Source organism: Phalangium opilio, unplaced genomic scaffold (genome assembly GCF_054372755.1).
Source record: "Phalangium opilio isolate 3A_F unplaced genomic scaffold, DU_Popi_V2 ptg000360l_1, whole genome shotgun sequence".
In the NCBI taxonomy this organism is placed as follows: domain Eukaryota; kingdom Metazoa; phylum Arthropoda; class Arachnida; order Opiliones; family Phalangiidae; genus Phalangium; species Phalangium opilio.
This window is the reverse complement of record NW_028324230.1, coordinates 1,644,955-1,666,510: the sequence shown is the minus strand read 5'-3', so window position 1 is coordinate 1,666,510 and position 21,556 is coordinate 1,644,955. Positions and strand designations below refer to the sequence as shown.

The 21,556-nt window shown below is 47.6% G+C and overlaps 2 non-coding genes across 2 annotated transcripts; both read left to right on the top strand.

Moving 5' to 3' along the window:
- The first annotated feature begins 2,050 nt into the window (after positions 1 to 2,050).
- TRNAH-AUG (transfer RNA histidin (anticodon AUG)) lies at positions 2,051 to 2,123 on the top strand. The gene has a single exon. It is a non-coding gene; the product is annotated as a tRNA-His (tRNA).
- Positions 2,124 to 12,514: 10,391 nt separating this feature from the next.
- On the top strand, positions 12,515 to 12,587 carry TRNAH-AUG (transfer RNA histidin (anticodon AUG)). Its single transcript has one exon. It is a non-coding gene; the product is annotated as a tRNA-His (tRNA).
- Positions 12,588 to 21,556: the final 8,969 nt, after the last annotated feature.

Here is a 21,556-nt window from a genome sequence, read left to right as displayed (position 1 = left end):
AAAAAGTCGAGGTTTTTCCACAATACCTGACGAACATTTAATTTTTGGGCTTCCGTGGCGCAATGGTTAGCGCGCTCAACTGTTATTCAAAAGGTTGGTGGTTCGAGCGTACCCGGGAGCGGTGTTGTGATGTCTCAGATGTGACGTAAAAAGTCGAGGTTTTTCCACAATACCTGACGACCATTTAATATATGGGCTTCCGTGGCGCAATGGTTAGCGCGTTCGGCTGTTAACCGAAAGGTTGGTGGTTCGAGCCCACCCGAAAGCGGTGTTGTGAGGTCTCAGATGTAACGTAAAATGTCATAGTTTTTCCACAATACCTGACGACCATTTAATATTTGGGGTTACGTGGCGCAATGGTTAGTGCGCTCAGCTGTTATTCAAAAGGTTGGTGGTTCGAGCTCCTCCGGGAGCGTTTTGTGGGGTCTCAGATGTGACGTAAAAAGTCGAGGTTTTTCCACAATACCTGACGACCATTTAATATTTGGGCTTCCGTGGCGCAATGGTTAGCGCGTTCGGCTGTTAACCGAAAGGTTGGTGGTTCGAGCCCACCCGAAAGCGGTGTTGTGAGGTCTCAGATGTAACGTAAAATGTCATAGTTTTTCCACAATTCCTGACGACCATTTAATATTTGGGTTTACGTGGCGCAATGGTTAGTGCGCTCAGCTGTTATTCAAAAGGTTGGTGGTTCGAGCCCCTCCGGGAGCGTTTTGTGGGGTCTCAGATGTAACGTAAAAGGTCAGAGTTTCTCCACAATACCTGACAACCATTTAATTACTGAGCTTCCGTGGCTCAATGGTTAGCGCGTTCGGCTGTTAACCAATAGGTTGGTGGTTCGAGCCCATCCGGGAGCGGTGTTGTGAGGTCTCAGATGTAACGTAAAATGTCATAGTTTTTCCACAGCACCTGACGACCATTTAAATTTTGGGCTTCCGTGGCGCAATGGTTAGCGCGTTCAGCTATTATTCAAAAGACTGGTGGTTTGAGCCCTCCCGGGAGCGGTGCTGTGAGGTCTCAGATGTAACGTAAAATGTCAGAGTTTTTCCACAATAACTGACGAACATTTAATTTTTGGGCTTCCGTGGCGCAATGGTTAGCGCGTTCAGCAGTAAAACAATAGGTTGGTGGTTCGAGCCCACCCGGGAGCGATGTTGTGGGATCGCAAATGTAACGTAAAAAGCCAAAGTTTTTTCACAATACCTGACGACCATTTAATTCTTGGGCTTCCGTTGCGCAATGGTTAGCGCGCTCAACTGTTATTCAAAAGGTTGGTGGTTCGAGCGTACCCGGGAGCGGTGTTGTGATGTCTCAGATGTGACGTAAAAAGTCGCGGTTTTTCCACAATACCTGACGACCATTTAATATTTGGGCTTCCGTGGCGCAATGGTTAGCGCGTTCGGCTGTTAACCGAAAGGTTGGTGGTTCGAGCCCACCCGAAAGCGGTGTTGTGAGGTCTCAGATGTAACGTAAAATGTCATAGTTTTTCCACAATAACTGACGAACATTTAATTTCTGAACTTCCGTGGCTCAATGGTTAGCGCATTCGGCTGTTAACCAATAGGTTGGTGGTTCGAGCCCATCTGGGAGCGGTGTTGTGAGGTCTCAGATGTTACTTAAAAAGTCAAACGTTTTCCACAATAACTGACGAACCGAAAGTTTGGTGGTTCGAGCCCATCCGGGAGCGTTTTGTGGTGTCTCAGATGTAACGTGAAAAGTCAGAGTTTTTCCACAATACCTGACGAACATTTAATTTTTGGGCTTCCGTGGCTCAATGGTTAGCGCGTTCGGCTGTTAACCAGTAAGTTGGTGGTTCGAGCCCACCCGAAACCGGTGTTGTGAGGTCTCAGATGTGGCGTAAAAAGTCAAGGTTTCTCCACAATACCTGACAACCATTTAATTACTGAGCTTCCGTGGCTCAATGGTTGGCGCGTTCGGCTGTTAACCGAAAGGTTGGTGGTTCGAGCCCATCCGGGAGCGGTGTTGTGAGGTCTCAGATGTGACGTAAAAGTCAAGAGTTTTCCACAATACCTGACGACCATTTAATTTTTGGGTTTCCGTGGCGCATTGGTTAGCGCGTTCGGCTATGAACCGAAAGGTTGGTGGTTCGTGCCCATCCGGGAGCGGTGTTGTGAGGTCTCAGATGTGACGTAAAAAGTCGAGGTTTTTCCACAATACCTGACGAACATTTAATTTTTGGGCTTCCGTGGCGCAATGGTTAGCGCGCTCAACTGTTATTCAAAAGGTTGGTGGTTCGAGCGTACCCGGGAGCGGTGTTGTGATGTCTCAGATGTGACGTAAAAAGTCGAGGTTTTTCCACAATACCTGACGACCATTTAATATTTGGGCTTCCGTGGCGCAATGGTTAGCGCGTTCGGCTGTTAACCGAAAGGTTGGTGATTGAGCCCACCCGAAAGCGGTGTTGTGAGGTCTCAGATGTAACGTAAAATGTCATAGTTTAACCACAATACCTGACGACCATTTAATATTTGGGCTTACGTGGCGCAATGGTTAGTGCGCTCAGCTGTTATTCAAAAGGTTGGTGGTTCGAGCCCCTCCGGGAGCGTTTTGTGGGGTCTCAGATGTGACGTAAAAGTCGAGGTTTTTCCACAATACCTGTCGACCATTTAATATTTGGGCTTCCGTGGCGCAATGGTTAGCACGTTCGGCTGTTAACCGAAAGGTTGGTGGTTCGAGCCCACCCGAAAGCGGTGTTGTGAGGTCTCAGATGTAACGTAATATGTCATAGTTTTTCCACAATACCTGACGACCATTTAATATTTGGGCTTACGTGGCGCAATGGTTAGTGCGCTCAGCTGTTATTCAAAAGGTTGGTGGTTCGAGCCCCTCCGGGAGCGTTTTGTGGGGTCTCAGATGTAACGTAAAAAGTCAGAGTTTCTCCACAATACCTGACAACCATTTAATTACTGAGCTTCCGTGGCTCAATGGTTAGCGCGTTCGGCTGTTAACCAATAGGTTGGTGGTTCGAGCCCATCCGGGAGCGGTGTTGTGAGGTCTCAGATGTAACGTAAAATGTCATAGTTTTTCCACAGCACCTGACGACCATTTAAATTTTGGGCTTCCGTGGCGCAATGGTTAGCGCGTTCAGCTGTTAACCGAAAGGTTGGTGGTTCGAGCCCACCCGGGAGCGGTGTTTTTGGATCTCAAATGTAACGTAAAAAGCCAAAGTTTTTTCACAATACCTGACGACCATCTAATTCTTGGGCTTCCGTTGCGCAATGGTTAGCGCGTTCGGCTGTTGACCGAAAGGTTGGTGGTTCGAGCCCACCTGGGAGAGGTGTTGTAGGGTCTCAGATGTAACGTAAAAAGTCATAACTTATCCACAATACCTAACAACCATTTAATTTCTGAGCTTCTGTGGCTCACTGGTAAGCGCGTTCGGCTGTTAACAAATAGGTTGGTGGTTCGAGCCCATCCGGGAGAAGTGTTGTGACGTCTCAGATGTAACGTAAAATGTCAGAGTTTTTCCACAATACCTGACGAACATTTAATTTTTGGGCTTCCGTGGCTCAATGGCTAGAGCGTTCGGCTGTTAACCAATAGGTTGGTGGTTCGAGCCCTCCCGGGAGCGGTGTTGTGACGCCTCAGATGTAACGTAAAATGTCAGAGTTTTTCCACAATACCTGACGAGCATTTAATTTTTGGGCTTCCGTGGCGCAATGGTTAGCGCGTTCAGCTGTTAATCGAAAGGTTGGTGGTTCGAGCCCATCCGGGGGCGGTGTTGTGAGGTCTCAGATGTGAAGTAAAAAGTCAAAGTTTTACCTCAATACCTGACGAAAATTTAATTTTTGGGCTTCAGTGGCGCAATGGTCAGCGCGTTCAGCTGTTAACCGAAAGGTTGGTGGTTCAAGCCCACCCGGGAGCGGTGTTTTTGGATCTCAAATGTAACGTAAATAGCCAAAGTTTTTCCACAATACCTGACGAACATTTAATTTTTGGGCTTCCGTGGCGCAATGGTTAGCGCGTTCGGCTGTTAACCGAAAGGTTGGTGGTTCGAGCCCATCTGGGAGCGGTGTTGTGAGGTCTCAGATGTAACGTAAAAAGTCAAACGTTTTCCACAATAACTGACGAACCGAAAGTTTGGTGGTTCGAGCCCATCCGGGAGCGTTTTGTGGTGTCTCAGATGTAACGTGAAAAGTCAGAGTTTTTCCACAATACCTGACGAACATTTAATTTTTGGGCTTCCGTGGCTCAATGGTTAGCGCGTTCGGCTGTTAACCAGTAAGTTGGTGGTTCGAGCCCACCCGAAACCGGTGTTGTGAGGTCTCAGATGTGGCGTAAAAAGTCAAGGTTTCTCCACAATACCTGACAACCATTTAATTACTGAGCTTCCGTGGCTCAATGGTTGGCGCGTTCGGCTGTTAACCGAAAGGTTGGTGGTTCGAGCCCATCCGGGAGCGGTGTTGTGAGGTCTCAGATGTGACGTAAAAGTCAAGAGTTTTCCACAATACCTGACGACCAATTAATATTTGGGCTTCCGTGGCGCAATGGTTAGCGCGTTCGGCTGTTAACCGAAAGGTTGGTGGTTCGAGCCCATCTGGGAGCGGTGTTGTGAGGTCTCAGATGTAACGTAAAAAGTCAAACGTTTTCCACAATAACTGACGAACCGAAAGTTTGGTGGTTCGAGCCCATCCGGGAGCGTTTTGTGGTGTCTCAGATGTAACGTAAAATGTCATAGTTTTTCCACAGCACCTGACGACCATTTAAATTTTGGGCTTCCGTGGCGCAATGGTTAGCGCGTTCAGCTGTTATTCAAAAGACTGGTGGTTTGAGCCCTCCCGGGAGCGGTGCTGTGAGATCTCAGATGTAACGTAAAATGTCAGAGTTTTTCCACAATAACTGACGAACATTTAATTTTTGGGCTTCCGTGGCGCAATGGTTAGCGCGTTCAGCAGTAAAACAATAGGTTGGTGGTTCGAGCCCACCCGGGAGCGGTGTTGTGGGATCTCAAATGTAACGTAAAAAGCCAAAGTTTTTTCACAATACCTGACGACCATTTAATTCTTGGGCTTCCGTTGCGCAATGGTTAGCGCGTTCGGCTGTTGACCGAAAGGTTGGTGGTTCGAGCCCACCTGGGAGAGGTGTTGTAGGGTCTCAGATGTAACGTAAAAAGTCATAACTTATCCACAATACCTAACAACCATTTAATTTCTGAGCTTCTGTGGCTCAATGGTTAGCGCGTTCGGCTGTTAACCAATAGGTTGGTGGTTCGAGCCCATCCGGGAGAAGTGTTGTGACGTCTCAGATGTAACGTAAAATGTCAGAGTTTTTCCACAATACCTGACGAACATTTAATTTTTGGGCTTCCGTGGCTCAATGGTTAGAGCGTTCGGCTGTTAACCAATAGGTTGGTGGTTCGAGCCCACCCGGGAGCGGTGTTTTTGGATCTCAAATGTAACGTAAATAGCCAAAGTTTTTCCACAATACCTGACGACCATTTAATTTTTGGGCTTCCGTGGCTCAATGGTTAGCGCGTTCGGCTGTTAATCGAAAGGTTGGTGGTTCGAGCCCATCCGGGAGCGGTGTTGTGAGGTCTCAGATGTAGCGTGAAAAGTCAAACTTTTTCGATAATACGTGATAACCATTTCATTTCTGGGCTTCCGTGGCGCAATAATTAGCGCGTCCAGCTGTTAATCGAAAGGTTGGTGGTTCGAGCCCACCCGGGAGGGGTGTTTTGGGATCTCAAATGTAACGTAAATAGCCAAAGTTTTTCCACAATACCTGACGACCATTTAATTTTTGGCCGTCCGTGGCGAATGGTTAGCGCGTTCGGCTGTTAACCGAAAGGTTGGTGGTTCGAGCCCATCCGGGAGCGGTGTTGTGAGGTCTCAGATGTAGCGTGAAAAGTCAAACTTTTTCCCTAATACATGATAACCATTTATTTTCTGAGCTTCCGTGGCTCAATGGTTAGCGCGTTCGGCTGTTAACTAACAGGTTGGTGGTTCGAGCCCATCCGGGAGAGGTGTTGTGACGTCTCAGATGTAACGTAAAATGTCAGAGTTTTTCCACAATACCTGACGAACATTTAATTTTTGGGCTTCCGTGGCTCAATGGTTAGCGCGTTCGGCTGTTAATCGAAAGGTTGGTGGTTCGAGCCCATCCGGGAGCGGTGTTGTGAGGTCTCAGATGTAGCGTGAAAAGTCAAACTTTTTCCATAATACGTGATAACCATTTATTTTCTGAGCTTCCGTGGCTCAATTGTTAGCGCGTTCGGCTGTTAACCAATAGGTTGGTGGTTCGAGCCCACCCGGGAGCGGTGTTTTGGGATCTCAAATGTAACGTAAATAGCCAAAGTTTTTCCACAATACCTGTCGACCATTTAATTTTTGGGCGTCCGTGGCGCAATGGTTAGCGCGTTCGGCTGTTAACCGAAAGGTTGGAGGTTCGAGCCCATCCGGGAGCGGTGTTGTGAGGTCTCAGATGTGAAGTAAAAAGTCAAAGTTTTACCTCAATACCTGACGACCATTTAATATTTGGGCTTCCGTTGCGCTATGGTTAGCGCGTTCGGCTGTTAACCGAAAGGTTGGTGGTTCGAGCCCACCCGGGAGCGGTGTTGTGGGATCTCTAATTTAACGTAAAAACCCAAAGTTTTCCCACAATACCAGACGACCATTTAATTTTTGGGCGTCCGTGGCGCAATGGTTAGCGCGTTCGGCTGTTAACCGAAAGGTTGGTGGTTCGAGCCCATCCGGGAGCGGTGTTGTGACGTCTCAGATGTTACGTAAAATGTCAGAGTTTTTCCACAATACCTGACGAACATTTCATTTCTGGGCTTCCGTGGCGCAATAATTAGCGCGTCCAGCTGTTAATCGAAAGGTTGGTGGTTCGAGCCCACCCGGGAGCGGTGTTTTGGGATCTCAAATGTAACGTAAATAGCCAAAGTTTTTCCACAATACCTGACGACCATTTAATTTTTGGCCGTCCGTGGCGAATGGTTAGCGCGTTCGGCTGTTAACCGAAAGGTTGGTGGTTCGAGCCCATCCGGGAGCGGTGTTGTGAGGTCTCAGATGTAGCGTGAAAAGTCAAACTTTTTCCCTTATACATGATAACCATTTATTTTCTGAGCTTCCGTGGCTCAATGGTTAGCGCGTTCGGCTGTTAACTAACAGGTTGGTGGTTCGAGCCCATCCGGGAGAGGTGTTGTGACGTCTCAGATGTAACGTAAAATGTCAGAGTTTTTCCACAATACCTGACGAACATTTAATTTTTGGGCTTCCGTGGCTCAATGGTTAGCGCGTTCGGCTGTTAATCGAAAGGTTGGTGGTTCGAGCCCATCCGGGAGCGGTGTTGTGAGGTCTCAGATGTAGCGTGAAAAGTCAAACTTTTTCCATAATACGTGATAACCATTTATTTTCTGAGCTTCCGTGGCTCAATTGTTAGCGCGTTCGGCTGTTAACCAATAGGTTGGTGGTTCGAGCCCACCCGGGAGCGGTGTTTTGGGATCTCAAATGTAACGTAAATAGCCAAAGTTTTACCTCAATACCTGACGACCATTTAATATTTGGGCTTCCGTTGCGCTATGGTTAGCGCGTTCGGCTGTTAACCGAAAGGTTGGTGGTTCGAGCCCACCCGGGAGCGGTGTTGTGGGATCTCTAATTTAACGTAAAAACCCAAAGTTTTCCCACAATACCAGACGACCATTTAATTTTTGGGCGTCCGTGGCGCAATGGTTAGCGCGTTCGGCTGTTAACCGAAAGGTTGGTGGTTCGAGCCCATCCGGGAGCGGTGTTGTGACGTCTCAGATGTTACGTAAAATGTCAGAGTTTTTCCACAATACCTGACGAACATTTCATTTCTGGGCTTCCGTGGCGCAATAATTAGCGCGTCCAGCTGTTAATCGAAAGGTTGGTGGTTCGAGCCCACCCGGGAGCGGTGTTTTGGGATCTCAAATGTAACGTAAATAGCCAAAGTTTTTCCACAATACCTGAAGACCATTTAATTTTTGGCCGTCCGTGGCGAATGGTTAGCGCGTTCGGCTGTTAACCGAAAGGTTGGTGGTTCGAGCCCATCCGGGAGCGGTGTTGTGAGGTCTCAGATGTAGCGTGAAAAGTCAAACTTTTTCCCTTATACATGATAACCATTTATTTTCTGAGCTTCCGTGGCTCAATGGTTAGCGCGTTCGGCTGTTAACTAACAGGTTGGTGGTTCGAGCCCATCCGGGAGAGGTGTTGTGACGTCTCAGATGTAACGTAAAATGTCAGAGTTTTTCCACAATACCTGACGAACATTTAATTTTTGGACTTCCGTGGCTCAATGGTTAGCGCGTTCGGCTGTTAATCGAAAGGTTGGTGGTTCGAGCCCATCCGGGAGCGGTGTTGTGGGGTCTCAGATGTAGCATAAAAATTCAAAACTTTTCCACAATACGTGATAACCATTTAATTTCTGAGCTTCCGTGGCTTAATTGTTAGCGCGTTCGGCTGTTAACCAATAGGTTGGTGGTTCGAGCCCACCCGGGACCGGTGTTGTGGGATCTCAAATGTAACGTAAAAAGTCGAGGTTTTTCCACAATACCTGACGAACATTTAATTTTTGGGCTTCCGTGGCGCAATGGTTAGCGCGCTCAACTGTTATTCAAAAGGTTGGTGGTTCGAGCGTACCCGGGAGCGGTGTTGTGATGTCTCAGATGTGACGTAAAAAGTCGAGGTTTTTCCACAATACCTGACGACCATTTAATATATGGGCTTCCGTGGCGCAATGGTTAGCGCGTTCGGCTGTTAACCGAAAGGTTGGTGGTTCGAGCCCACCCGAAAGCGGTGTTGTGAGGTCTCAGATGTAACGTAAAATGTCATAGTTTTTCCACAATACCTGACGACCATTTAATATTTGGGCTTACGTGGCGCAATGGTTAGTGCGCTCAGCTGTTATTCAAAAGGTTGGTGGTTCGAGCTCCTCCGGGAGCGTTTTGTGGGGTCTCAGATGTGACGTAAAAAGTCGAGGTTTTACCTCAATACCTGACGACCATTTAATATTTGGGCTTCCGTTGCGCTATGGTTAGCGCGTTCGGCTGTTAACCGAAAGGTTGGTGGTTCGAGCCCACCCGGGAGCGGTGTTGTGGGATCTCTAATTTAACGTAAAAACCCAAAGTTTTCCCACAATACCAGACGACCATTTAATTTTTGGGCGTCCGTGGCGCAATGGTTAGCGCGTTCGGCTGTTAACCGAAAGGTTGGTGGTTCGAGCCCATCCGGGAGCGGTGTTGTGACGTCTCAGATGTTACGTAAAATGTCAGAGTTTTTCCACAATACCTGACGAACATTTCATTTCTGGGCTTCCGTGGCGCAATAATTAGCGCGTCCAGCTGTTAATCGAAAGGTTGGTGGTTCGAGCCCACCCGGGAGCGGTGTTTTGGGATCTCAAATGTAACGTAAATAGCCAAAGTTTTTCCACAATACCTGAAGACCATTTAATTTTTGGCCGTCCGTGGCGAATGGTTAGCGCGTTCGGCTGTTAACCGAAAGGTTGGTGGTTCGAGCCCATCCGGGAGCGGTGTTGTGAGGTCTCAGATGTAGCGTGAAAAGTCAAACTTTTTCCCTTATACATGATAACCATTTATTTTCTGAGCTTCCGTGGCTCAATGGTTAGCGCGTTCGGCTGTTAACTAACAGGTTGGTGGTTCGAGCCCATCCGGGAGAGGTGTTGTGACGTCTCAGATGTAACGTAAAATGTCAGAGTTTTTCCACAATACCTGACGAACATTTAATTTTTGGACTTCCGTGGCTCAATGGTTAGCGCGTTCGGCTGTTAATCGAAAGGTTGGTGGTTCGAGCCCATCCGGGAGCGGTGTTGTGGGGTCTCAGATGTAGCATAAAAATTCAAAACTTTTCCACAATACGTGATAACCATTTAATTTCTGAGCTTCCGTGGCTTAATTGTTAGCGCGTTCGGCTGTTAACCAATAGGTTGGTGGTTCGAGCCCACCCGGGACCGGTGTTGTGGGATCTCAAATGTAACGTAAAAAGTCGAGGTTTTTCCACAATACCTGACGAACATTTAATTTTTGGGCTTCCGTGGCGCAATGGTTAGCGCGCTCAACTGTTATTCAAAAGGTTGGTGGTTCGAGCGTACCCGGGAGCGGTGTTGTGATGTCTCAGATGTGACGTAAAAAGTCGAGGTTTTTCCACAATACCTGACGACCATTTAATATATGGGCTTCCGTGGCGCAATGGTTAGCGCGTTCGGCTGTTAACCGAAAGGTTGGTGGTTCGAGCCCACCCGAAAGCGGTGTTGTGAGGTCTCAGATGTAACGTAAAATGTCATAGTTTTTCCACAATACCTGACGACCATTTAATATTTGGGCTTACGTGGCGCAATGGTTAGTGCGCTCAGCTGTTATTCAAAAGGTTGGTGGTTCGAGCTCCTCCGGGAGCGTTTTGTGGGGTCTCAGATGTGACGTAAAAAGTCGAGGTTTTTCCACAATACCTGACGACCATTTAATATTTGGGCTTCCGTGGCGCAATGGTTAGCGCGTTCGGCTGTTAACCGAAAGGTTGGTGGTTCGAGCCCACCCGAAAGCGGTGTTGTGAGGTCTCAGATGTAACGTAAAATGTCATAGTTTTTCCACAATACCTGACGACCATTTAATATTTGGGCTTACGTGGCGCAATGGTTAGTGCGCTCAGCTGTTATTCAAAAGGTTGGTGGTTCGAGCCCCTCCGGGAGCGTTTTGTGGGGTCTCAGATGTAACGTAAAAAGTCAGAGTTTCTCCACAATACCTGACAACCATTTAATTACTGAGCTTCCGTGGCTCAATGGTTAGCGCGTTCGGCTGTTAACCAATAGGTTGGTGGTTCGAGCCCATCCGGGAGCGGTGTTGTGAGGTCTCAGATGTAACGTAAAATGTCATAGTTTTTCCACAGCACCTGACGACCATTTAAATTTTGGGCTTCCGTGGCGCAATGGTTAGCGCGTTCAGCTATTATTCAAAAGACTGGTGGTTTGAGCCCTCCCGGGAGCGGTGCTGTGAGGTCTCAGATGTAACGTAAAATGTCAGAGTTTTTCCACAATAACTGACGAACATTTAATTTTTGGGCTTCCGTGGCGCAATGGTTAGCGCGTTCAGCAGTAAAACAATAGGTTGGTGGTTCGAGCCCACCCGGGAGCGGTGTTGTGGGATCTCAAATGTAACGTAAAAAGCCAAAGTTTTTTCACAATACCTGACGACAATTTAATTCTTGGGCTTCCGTTGCGCAATGGTTAGCGCGCTCAACTGTTATTCAAAAGGTTGGTGGTTCGAGCGTACCCGGGAGCGGTGTTGTGATGTCTCAGATGTGACGTAAAAAGTCGCGGTTTTTCCACAATACCTGACGACCATTTAATATTTGGGCTTCCGTGGCGCAATGGTTAGCGCGTTCGGCTGTTAACCGAAAGGTTGGTGGTTCGAGCCCACCCGAAAGCGGTGTTGTGAGGTCTCAGATGTAACGTAAAATGTCATAGTTTTTCCACAATAACTGACGAACATTTAATTTCTGAACTTCCGTGGCTCAATGGTTAGCGCGTTCGGCTGTTAACCAATAGGTTGGTGGTTCGAGCCCATCTGGGAGCGGTGTTGTGATGTCTCAGATGTGACGTAAAAAGTCGCGGTTTTTCCACAATACCTGACGACCATTTAATATTTGGGCTTCCGTGGCGCAATGGTTAGCGCGTTCGGCTGTTAACCGAAAGTTTGGTGGTTCGAGCCCATCCGGGAGCGTTTTGTGGTGTCTCAGATGTAACGTGAAAAGTCAGAGTTTTTCCACAATACCTGACGAACATTTAATTTTTGGGCTTCCGTGGCTCAATGGTTAGCGCGTTCGGCTGTTAACCATTAAGTTGGTGGTTCGAGCCCACCCGAAACCGGTGTTGTGAGGTCTCAGATGTGGCGTAAAAAGTCAAGGTTTCTCCACAATACCTGACAACCATTTAATTACTGAGCTTCCGTGGCTCAATGGTTGGCGCGTTCGGCTGTTAACCGAAAGGTTGGTGGTTCGAGCCCATCCGGGAGCGGTGTTGTGAGGTCTCAGATGTGACGTAAAAGTCAAGAGTTTTCCACAATACCTGACGACCAATTAATATTTGGGATTTCCGTGGTGCAATGGTTAGTGCGTTCAGCAGTTAACCGAAAGGTGGGTGGTTCGAGCCCAGCCGGGAGAGGTGTTGTGGGGTCTCAGATGTAGCGTAAAAAGTCAAAACTTTTCCACAATACGGGACAACCATTTAATTCCTGGGCTTCCGTGGCTCAATGGTTAGCGCGTTCGGCTGTTAACCAATAGGTTGGTGGTTCGAGCCCACCCGGGAGCGGTGTTGTGGGGTCTCAGATGTAGCATAAAAATTCAAAACTTTTCCACAATACGTGATAACCATTTAATTTCTGAGCTTCCGTGGCTTAATTGTTAGCGCGTTCGGCTGTTAACCAATAGGTTGGTGGTTCGAGCCCACCCGGGACCGGTGTTGTGGGATCTCAAATGTAACGTAAAAACCAAAGTTTTTCCACAATACCTGACGACCATTGAATTTTTGGGTTTCCGTGGCGCATTGGTTAGCGCGTTCGGCTATGAACCGAAAGGTTGGTGGTTCGTGCCCATCCGGGAGCGGTGTTGTGAGGTCTCAGATGTGACGTAAAAAGTCGAGGTTTTTCCACAATACCTGACGAACATTTAATTTTTGGGCTTCCGTGGCGCAATGGTTAGCGCGCTCAACTGTTATTCAAAAGGTTGGTGGTTCGAGCGTACCCGGGAGCGGTGTTGTGGGATCTCAAATGTAACGTAAAAAGCCAAAGTTTTTTCACAATACCTGACGACCATTTAATTCTTGGGCTTCCGTTGCGCAATGGTTAGCGCGTTCGGCTGTTAACCAATAGGTTGGTGGTTCGAGCCCATCCGGGAGAAGTGTTGTGACGTCTCAGATGTAACGTAAAATGTCAGAGTTTTTCCACAATACCTGACGAACATTTAATTTTTGGGCTTCCGTGGCTCAATGGTTAGAGCGTTCGGCTGTTAACCAATAGGTTGGTGGTTCGAGCCCTCCCGGGAGCGGTGTTGTGACGTCTCAGATGTAACGTAAAATGTCAGAGTTTTTCCACAATACCTGACGAGCATTTAATTTTTGGGCTTCCGTGGCTCAATGGTTAGCGCGTTCGGCTGTTAACCAATAGGTTGGTGGTTCGAGCCCATCTGGGAGCGGTGTTGTGATGTCTCAGATGTGACGTAAAAAGTCGCGGTTTTTCCACAATACCTGACGACCATTTAATATTTGGGCTTCCGTGGCGCAATGGTTAGCGCGTTCGGCTGTTAACCGAAAGTTTGGTGGTTCGAGCCCATCCGGGAGCGTTTTGTGGTGTCTCAGATGTAACGTGAAAAGTCAGAGTTTTTCCACAATACCTGACGAACATTTAATTTTTGGGCTTCCGTGGCTCAATGGTTAGCGCGTTCGGCTGTTAACCATTAAGTTGGTGGTTCGAGCCCACCCGAAACCGGTGTTGTGAGGTCTCAGATGTGGCGTAAAAAGTCAAGGTTTCTCCACAATACCTGACAACCATTTAATTACTGAGCTTCCGTGGCTCAATGGTTGGCGCGTTCGGCTGTTAACCGAAAGGTTGGTGGTTCGAGCCCATCCGGGAGCGGTGTTGTGAGGTCTCAGATGTGACGTAAAAGTCAAGAGTTTTCCACAATACCTGACGACCAATTAATATTTGGGATTTCCGTGGTGCAATGGTTAGTGCGTTCAGCAGTTAACCGAAAGGTGGGTGGTTCGAGCCCAGCCGGGAGAGGTGTTGTGGGGTCTCAGATGTAGCGTAAAAAGTCAAAACTTTTCCACAATACGGGACAACCATTTAATTCCTGGGCTTCCGTGGCTCAATGGTTAGCGCGTTCGGCTGTTAACCAATAGGTTGGTGGTTCGAGCCCACCCGGGAGCGGTGTTGTGGGGTCTCAGATGTAGCATAAAAATTCAAAACTTTTCCACAATACGTGATAACCATTTAATTTCTGAGCTTCCGTGGCTTAATTGTTAGCGCGTTCGGCTGTTAACCAATAGGTTGGTGGTTCGAGCCCACCCGGGACCGGTGTTGTGGGATCTCAAATGTAACGTAAAAACCAAAGTTTTTCCACAATACCTGACGACCATTGAATTTTTGGGTTTCCGTGGCGCATTGGTTAGCGCGTTCGGCTGTTAACCGAAAGGTTGGAGGTTCGAGCCCATCCGGGAGCGGTGTTGTGAGGTCTCAGATGTGAAGTAAAAAGTCAAAGTTTTACCTCAATACCTGACGACCATTTAATATTTGGGCTTCCGTTGCGCTATGGTTAGCGCGTTCGGCTGTTAACCGAAAGGTTGGTGGTTCGAGCCCATCCGGGAGCGGTGTTGTGACGTCTCAGATGTTACGTAAAATGTCAGAGTTTTTCCACAATACCTGACGAACATTTCATTTCTGGGCTTCCGTGGCGCAATAATTAGCGCGTCCAGCTGTTAATCGAAAGGTTGGTGGTTCGAGCCCACCCGGGAGGGGTGTTTTGGGATCTCAAATGTAACGTAAATAGCCAAAGTTTTTCCACAATACCTGACGACCATTTAATTTTTGGCCGTCCGTGGCGAATGGTTAGCGCGTTCGGCTGTTAACCGAAAGGTTGGTGGTTCGAGCCCATCCGGGAGCGGTGTTGTGAGGTCTCAGATGTAGCATGAAAAGTCAAACTTTTTCCCTAATACATGATAACCATTTATTTTCTGAGCTTCCGTGGCTCAATGGTTAGCGCGTTCGGCTGTTAACTAACAGGTTGGTGGTTCGAGCCCATCCGGGAGAGGTGTTGTGACGTCTCAGATGTAACGTAAAATGTCAGAGTTTTTCCACGATACCTGACGAACATTTAATTTTTGGGCTTCCGTGGCTCAATGGTTAGCGCGTTCGGCTGTTAATCGAAAGGTTGGTGGTTCGAGCCCACCCGGGAGCGGTGTTGTGAGGTCTCAGATGTAGCGTGAAAAGTCAAACTTTTTCCATAATACGTGATAACCATTTATTTTCTGAGCTTCCGTGGCTCAATTGTTAGCGCGTTCGGCTGTTAACCAATAGGTTGGTGGTTCGAGCCCACCCGGGAGCGGTGTTTTGGGATCTCAAATGTAACGTAAATAGCCAAAGTTTTTCCACAATACCTGTCGACCATTTAATTTTTGGGCGTCCGTGGCGCAATGGTTAGCGCGTTCGGCTGTTAACCGAAAGGTTGGAGGTTCGAGCCCATCCGGGAGCGGTGTTGTGAGGTCTCAGATGTGAAGTAAAAAGTCAAAGTTTTACCTCAATACCTGACGACCATTTAATATTTGGGCTTCCGTTGCGCTATGGTTAGCGCGTTCGGCTGTTAACCGAAAGGTTGGTGGTTCGAGCCCACCCGGGAGCGGTGTTGTGGGATCTCTAATGTAACGTAAAAACCCAAAGTTTTCCCACAATACCAGACGACCATTTAATTTTTGGGCGTCCGTGGCGCAATGGTTAGCGCGTTCGGCTGTTAACCGAAAGGTTGGTGGTTCGAGCCCATCCGGAAGCGGTGTTGTGACGTCTCAGATGTTACGTAAAATGTCAGAGTTTTTCCACAATACCTGACGAACATTTCATTTCTGGGCTTCCGTGGCGCAGTAATTAGCGCGTCCAGCTGTTAATCGAAAGGTTGGTGGTTCGAGCCCACCCGGGAGCGGTGTTTTGGGATCTCAAATGTAACGTAAATAGCCAAAGTTTTTCCACAATACCTGACGACCATTTAATTTTTGGCCGTCCGTGGCGAATGGTTAGCGCGTTCGGCTGTTAACCGAAAGGTTGGTGGTTCGAGCCCATCCGGGAGCGGTGTTGTGAGGTCTCAGATGTAGCGTGAAAAGTCAAACTTTTTCCCTTATACATGATAACCATTTATTGTCTGAGCTTCCGTGGCTCAATGGTTAGCGCGTTCGGCTGTTAACTAACAGGTTGGTGGTTCGAGCCCATCCGGGAGAGGTGTTGTGACGTCTCAGATGTAACGTAAAATGTCAGAGTTTTTCCACAATACCTGACGAACATTTAATTTTTGGACTTCCGTGGCTCAATGGTTAGCGCGTTCGGCTGTTAATCGAAAGGTTGGTGGTTCGAGCCCATCCGGGAGCGGTGTCGTGAGGTCTCAGATGTAGCGTGAAAAGTCAAACTTTTTCCATAATACGTGATAACCATTTATTTTCTGAGCTTCCGTGGCTCCATGGATAGCGCGTTCGGATGTTAACCAAAAGGTTGGTGGTTCGAGCCCACCAGGGAGCGGTGTTGTGGGATCTCAAATGTAACATATAAAGCCAAAGTTTTTCCACAATACCTGACGACCATTTCATTTCTGAGCTTCCTTGACTCCATGGTTAGCGCGTTCGGATGTGAACCAAAAGGTTGGTGGTTCGAGCCCACCCGGGAGCGGTGTTGTGGGGTCTGAAATGTAACGTGAAAAGCAAAAGTTTTTCCACAATACCTGACGACCTTTTAATTTTTGGGCTTCCGTGGCGCAATGGTTAGCGCGCTCAGCTGTTATTCAAAAGATTGGTGGTTCGAACCCACCCGGGACGGAAATTTGAGATCTCATATGTAACGTAAAGAGTCAGAGTTTTTCCACAATACCTGATGAACAATTAGTTTTTGGGCTTCCGTGGCGCGATGGTTAGCGCGTTCAGCTGTTAACCGAAAGGTTGGTGGTTCGAGCCCACCCGGGAGAGTTGTTATGAGGTCTCAGATGTAGCGTAAAAATTCAAAACTTTTTCACAATACGTGATAACCATTTAATTTCTGAGCTTCCGTGGTTCAATGGTTAGCGCGTTAAACAAAAGGTTGGTGGTTCGAGCCCACCCGGGAGCGGTGTTGTGGGGTCTCAAATGTAACGTAAAAAGCAAAAGTTTTTCCACAATACCTGACGACCATTTAATTTTTGGGCTTCCGTGGCGCAATGGTTAGCGCGCTCAGCTGTTATTCAAAAGATTGGTGGTTCGAACCCACCCGGGACGGTGTTTTGAGGTCTCAGATGTAACGTAAAAAGTGAGAGTTTTTCCACAATACCTGATGAACATTTAATTTTTGAGCTTCCGTGGTTCAATGGTTAGCGCGTTAAACAAAAGGTTGGTGGTTCAAGCCCACCCGGGAGCGGTGTTGTGAAGTCTCAAATGTAACGTAAAAAGCAAAGTTTTTCCACAATACCAGACGACCATTTAATTTTTGGGCTTCCGTGGCGCAATAGTTAGCGCGTTCGGCTGTTAACCGAAATTTGGTGGTTCGAGCCCATCCGGGAGCGGTGTTGTGAGGTCTCAGATGTGACGTAAAAAGTCAAAGTTTTACCACAATACCCGACGAACATTTCATTTCTGAGCTTCCTTGGCTCCATGGTTATCGCGTTCGGATGTTAACCAAAAGGTTGTTGGTTCGAGCCCACCCGGGAGCGGTGTTGTGGGGTCTCAAATGTAACGTAAAAAGCAAAAGTTTTTCCACAATACCTGACGACCATTTAATTTTTGGGCTTCCGTGGCGCAATGGTTAGCGCGCTCAGCTGTTATTCAAAAGATTGGTGGTTCGAACCCACCCGGGACGGTGTTTTGAGGTCTCAGATGTAACGTAAAGGGTCAGAGTTTTTCCACAATACCTGATGAACATTTAGTTTTTGGGCTTCCATGGCGCGATGGTTAGCGCGTTCAGCTGTTAACCGAAAGGTTGGTGGTTCGAGCCCACCCGGGAGAGGTGTTATGAGGTCTCAGATGTAGCGTAAAAATTCAAAACTTTTTCACAATACGTGATAACCATTTAATTTCTGAGCTTCCGTGGTTCAATGGTTAGCGCGTTAAACAAAAGGTTGGTGGTTCGAGCCCACCCGGGAGCGGTGTTGTGGGGTCTCAAATGTAACGTAAAAAGCAAAAGCTTTTCCACAATACCTGACGACCATTTAATTTTTGGGCTTCCGTGGCGCAATGGTTAGCGCGCTCAGCTGTTATTCAAAAGATTGGTGGTTCGAACCCACCCGGGACGGTGTTTTGAGGTCTCAGATGTAACGTAAAAAGTGAGAGTTTTTCCACAATACCTGATGAACATTCAATTTCTGAGCTTCCGTGGTTCAATGGTTAGCGCGTTAAACAAAAGGTTGGTGGTTCAAGCCCAGCCGGGAGCGGTGTTGTGAAGTCTCAAATGTAACGTAAAAAGCAAAGTTTTTCCACAATACCAGACGACCATTTAATTTTTGGGCTTCCGTGGCGCAATAGTTAGCGCGTTCGGCTGTTAACCGAAATTTGGTGGTTCGAGCCCATCCGGGAGCGGTGTTGTGAGGTCTCAGATGTGACGTAAAAAGTCAAAGTTTTACCACAATACCCGACGAACATTTCATTTCTGAGCTTCCTTGGCTCCATGGTTATCGCGTTCGGATGTTAACCAAAAGGTTGTTGGTTCGAGCCCACCCGGGAGCGGTGTTGTGGGGTCTCAAATGTAACGTAAAAAGCAAAAGTTTTTCCACAATACCTGACGACCATTTAATTTTTGGGCTTCCGTGGCGCAATGGTTAGCGCGCTCAGCTGTTATTCAAAAGATTGGTGGTTCGAACCCACCCGGGACGGTGTTTTGAGGTCTCAGATGTAACGTAAAGGGTCAGAGTTTTTCCACAATACCTGATGAACATTTAGTTTTTGGGCTTCCATGGCGCGATGGTTAGCGCGTTCAGCTGTTAACCGAAAGGTTGGTGGTTCGAGCCCACCCGGGAGAGGTGTTATGAGGTCTCAGATGTAGCGTAAAAATTCAAAACTTTTTCACAATACGTGATAACCATTTAATTTCTGAGCTTCCGTGGTTCAATGGTTAGCGCGTTAAACAAAAGGTTGGTGGTTCGAGCCCACCCGGGAGCGGTGTTGTGGGGTCTCAAATGTAACGTAAAAAGCAAAAGCTTTTCCACAATACCTGACGACCATTTAATTTTTGGGCTTCCGTGGCGCAATGGTTAGCGCGCTCAGCTGTTATTGAAAAGATTGGTGGTTCGAACCCACCCGGGACGGTGTTTTGAGGTCTCAGATGTAACGTAAAAAGTGAGAGTTTTTCCACAATACCTGATGAACATTTAATTTCTGAGCTTCCGTGGTTCAATGGTTAGCGCGTTAAACAAAAGGTTGGTGGTTCAAGCCCAGCCGGGAGCGGTGTTGTGAAGTCTCAAATGTAACGTAAAAAGCAAAGTTTTTCCACAATACCAGACGACCATTTAATTTTTGGGCTTCCGTGGCACAATAGTTCGCGCGTTCGGCTGTTAACCGAAATTTGGTGGTTCGAGCCCATCGGGGAGCGGTGTTGTGAGGTCTCAGATGTGACGTAAAAATTCAAAGTTTTTCCACAATACCCGACGACCATTTCATTTCTGAGCTTCCTTGGCTCCATGGTTATCGCGTTCGGATGTTAACCAAAAGGTTGTTGGTTCGAGCCCACCCGGGAGCGGTGTTTTGAGGTCTCATGTGACGTAAAAAATAAGAGTTTTTCCACAATACCTGACGAACATTTAATTTTTGGGCTTCCGTGGCGCAATGGTTAGAGCGTTCAGCTGTTAACCGAAAGGTTGGTGGTTCGAGCCCACCCGGGACAGGTGTTATGGGGTCTCAGATGTGACGTAAAAATCCAAAGTTTTTCCACAATACCTGACGACCATATCATTTCTGAGCTTCCTTGGCTCCATGGATAGCGCGTTCGGATGTTAACCAAAAGGTTGGTGGTTCGAGCCCACCAGGGAGCGGTGTTGTGGGATCTCAAATGTAACATATAAAGCCAAAGTTTTTCCACAATACCTGACGACCATTTCATTTCTGAGCTTCCTCGGCTCCATGGTTAGCGCGTTCGGATGTGAACCAAAAGGTTGGTGGTTCGAGCCCACCCGGGAGCGGTGTTGTGGGGTCTCAAATGTAACGTAAAAAGCAAAAGTTTTTCCACAATACCTGATGAACATTTAATTTTTGGGCTTCCGTGGCGCAATGGTTAGAGCGTTCAGCTGTTAACCGAAAAGTTGGTGGTTCGAGCCCACCCGGGACAGGTGTTATGGGGTCTCAGATGTGACGTAAAAATCCAAAGTTTTTCCACAATACCTGACGACCATATCATTTCTGAGCTTCCTTGGCTCCATGGATAGCGCGTTCGGATGTTAACCAAAAGGTTGGTGATTCGAGCCCACCAGGGAGCGGTGTTGTGGGATCTCAAATGTAACATATAAAGCCAAAGTTTTTCCACAATACCTGACGACCATTTCATTTCTGAGCTTCCTTGACTCCATGGTTAGCGCGTTCGGATGTGAACCAAAAGGTTGGTGGTTCGAGCCCACCCGGGAGCGGTGTTGTGGGGTCTCAAATGTAACGTAAAAAGCAAAATTTTTTCCACAATACCTGACGACCATTTAATTTTTGGGCTTCTGTGGTGCAATGGTTAGCGCGCTCAGCTGTTATTCAAAAGATTGGTGGTTCGAACCCACCCGGGACGGTGTTTTGAGGTCTCAGATGTAACGTAAAGAGTCAGAGTTTTTCCACAATACCTGATGAACATTTAGTTTTTGGGCTTCCATGGCGCGATGGTTAGCGCGTTAAACAAAAGGTTGGTGTTTCAAGCCCACCCGGGAGCGGTGTTGTGAAGTCTCAAATGTAACGTAAAAAGCAAAGTTTTTCCACAATACCAGACGACCATTTAATTTTAGGGCTTCCGTGTCGCAATAGTTAGCGCGTTCGGCTGTTAACCGAAATTTGGTGGTTCGAGCCCATCCGGGAGCGGTGTTGTGAGGCCTCAGATGTGACGTAAAAAGTCAAAGTTTTTCCACAATACCCGACGACCATTTCATTTCTGAGCTTCCTTGGCTCCATGGTTATCGCGTTCGGATGTTAACCAAAAGGTTGTTGGTTCGAGCCCACCCGGGAGCGGTGTTGTGAGGTCTCAGATGTGACGTAAAAAATAAGAGTTTTTCCACAATACCTGACGAACATTTAATTTTTGGGCTTCCGTGGCGCAATGGTTAGAGCGTTCAGCTGTTAACCGAAAGGTTGGTGGTTCGAGCCCACCCGGGACAGGTGTTATGGGGTCTCAGATGTGACGTGAAAATCCAAAGTTTTTCCACAATACCTGACGACCATTTCATTTCTGAGCTTCCTTGGCTCCATGGATAGCGCGTTCGGATGTTAACCAAAAGGTTGGTGGTTCGAGCCCACAAGGGAGCGGTGTTGTGGGATCTCAAATGTAACATATAAAGCCAAAGTTTTTCCACAATACCTGACGACCATTTCATTTCTGAGCTTCCTCGGCTCCATGGTTAGCGCGTTCGGATGTGAACCAAAAGGTTGGTGGTTCGAGCCCACCCGGGAGCGGTGTTGTGGGGTCTCAAATGTAACGTAAAAAGCAAAAGTTTTTCCACAATACCTGACGACAATTTAATTTTTGGGCTTCCGTGGCGCAATGGTTAGCGCGCTCAGCTGTTATTCAAAAGATTGGTGGTTCGAACCCACCCGGGACGGTGTTTTGAGGTCTCAGATGTAACGTAAAAAGTCAGAGTTTTTCCACAATACCTGATGAACATTTAATTTTTGGGCTTCC